Consider the following 2,770-nt stretch of genomic DNA (forward strand, 5'->3'; position numbering starts at 1 on the left):
TCCCCCACGTCTGTCTCCCTGTTAGGCACTCTGGAGGGCCCCCTGCCATCCACCACCACTTACCAGTCCTGGACCTCTAGTGCTGAGATCATTCAGAGTAAAGAGGCAAGTGTGAGCTCTGCAGCTCAAAGCCTTCAGTAAATATTTGTTATTCCAAAGTGTGGGCCCTCTGGGACTGTTACTGATTAACATCCTGCTGAGATATGATTGAGTTTCCGGAAAACCAAAGAACTTCTGGTATTCCCTAGGCTCATCCTGCGGCCCCAACTATGACCAGAAGTCACAAGAGGCTCACCCTCACTGGGGTGGGGATGAAGGTTCTAGAAAGAAGGTTATGGTGGGCCTCATGGCTGCTTCTACTCTCTTGTCTGCAAGGAATGGTCAGCCCAGTAGTGGAGACTAGATTCCTGCTGGGTCATGTCTTACATACAAACCTTGTCACCCTGTCAGAAGGTACTACCTTCTGTCTCTTGAGACTGAGCCTCTCAAGCACTTCTAGCCTGAGCTAGAAGGCACCCTGTAAGACACAACTTTTCAGACCTACCATGTCTTTGTGGTAAGCTTTGTTATGTATCCTCATCTATCCTTGAAGTGAGACAAAGTTAATATAGTCTACTCACAGAATCAGAAAACAAAACAAAACAAAACAAAACAAAAACAATGATGGGGTGGGGTTATAGCTCAGTTAGTTGAGAGTCCCCAGGGTTTGGTCCCTAAAATAAGGCACAGTGGGGCACACCTGTCATCCCAGCACTATGGAAGGAGGGGCAGGAGGGTCAGAAGTTCAAGGCCAGCCTTGGCTACATAGCAAGTTTAAGGCCAGCCTGGCTACATGAGACCCTATCTGAAAAAAAAAAAAAGTATTTCTCAAATAGAAAAACAGACAAGAAACAATAATGTTCCAATTATAATGTGAAGGCAAAAGAAAAGAACATGTCTCTAAATACAGTAGGACTCCAGGATATCTGTGCTGGCAGATGTGGTCATCTGCTCATCTCATGATGGAGGCTAGTCATTGGACAAGAAAGTAGCCACGGGGGAAGAACTCCATTAAGCAGTTGGCTGGCCGACAGGAAGTTTGTGGCCTGTTATCCTGAGAGCCATCTTGCTAGAAAGCAGACTAAGCAGTGGCATGTGCTTACCAGCTGGCAGGTCCCCCCTCATGGGTAGAGATGGCTAGCTGACACATCTCACCTGAACCAAGGACTCCCAAGGGGTTTTCAGTTCTTCAAATCACAATATTGACATGGATTGGTATATTTTATCAAAGTTCATTAACAATGCTTTCTTAGTCAGGGTTTGTATTCCTGCACAAAACATCATGACCAAGAAGCAAGTTGGGGAGGAAAGGGTTTATTCAACATACACTTCCATATTGCTATTCATCACCAAAGGAGGTCAAGACAGGAACTTACAAAGAGCAGGAACTTGGAGGCAAGAGCTGATGCAGAAGCCATGCAGGAATGCTGCTTCTTGCTTCCCCTGGCTTGCTCAACCTGCTTTCTTACAGAACCCAGGACTACCACCCACAATGGGCCCTCCTACCTTGATCACTACTTGAGAAAATGCCTTACAGCTGGATCTCATGGAGGCATTTCCTCAAGGGAGGCTCCTTTCTCTGTGATAACTCCAGCTTGTGTCAAGTTGACACACAGAACCGGCCAGTACAATTGGTTGGTTTGCCTCAGTGTGGGGAGGCAGTCATCCAGAGAAGTGAGACATTGCCATTGACAGGTCTAGAGCTCTGTCAGGTGAGTGGCCTCCAGATATTATCTCACCTATACTGAAAGAGCAAGCAAGATGCACCTACATGATGAATAAGAGCCCATTTTCCACATTCCAAGGTAGTCACATTTCTCTAAAGCAAGTCCAGTAGAGTTTTATTACCATGTCAAACTCAAGTCCTGGCCGTGGCTTATGGAATAGTAAACTCCTAAGTCCTACCTTTGGGGTGTAACAAAATTCCCATTTATTCTCATTTTTCACTCTTGCCTACATTATCCTCTAAGGAATATTTATCACAAGAATGTGGAGAACCAGGAACATCAACACCAATTATCTGCGGTATTTGGGGACTTTGGGGGAACCCCTTGTTTTGACCGCAGGACTTTTTTTTGTTTCCTGAAAGAGAGATGAAGGTAAGTAAAGAACAATAAGGATAGGGATCTGAAAGATTTTTCTAGAACGACATGGATCGAATGTAGATGGGTGGGCAGACCAAACAAAGATCACTTTGACATCAAGTGTGGTTTTTGTGGACCTGCTGACAGAAGCATGGCCTTGGGTGTTATCAGGTCCAAGTGCATTCCATTACTGGAACTAAATGAGGGCCTTCTTGGTTGCTAGGATGAGTGTCTTCACTGTGCAGGGATGATGTCTTAAACTAAGATCTGAGATAGGTCCATTTCGGGTACCAGAATCCCACTGTAGCTCTCTATGTACCATGTGAATGGTTGGTCTGTTTATAGGCAGCTGGGAAACCACGTGGGGAAAATAACTAGGATCATGCTGGGGCATTAGTAGTTGTAGCTCAGGATAGATGTATGCATGCCAAACTGAGTTCATAGACAGACTGTTGATTGCCTCATCTTTACAGCAACACAATCAGTTGCTTCATTCTCCTATACCCTTTCCACACTATGTATATCCCATCTATTTTTGATATACATAAAATAAGTATATCTATTTATTAGCACTATTAAAAGAGATTCATGGATTCTCAAGTATATTCAGTGTTTCTCAACTCACGGCTTGTTTTTTTTTTTTTTTT

This window comes from Mastomys coucha, unplaced genomic scaffold (assembly GCF_008632895.1).
Source record: "Mastomys coucha isolate ucsf_1 unplaced genomic scaffold, UCSF_Mcou_1 pScaffold6, whole genome shotgun sequence".
NCBI lineage: Eukaryota > Metazoa > Chordata > Mammalia > Rodentia > Muridae > Mastomys > Mastomys coucha.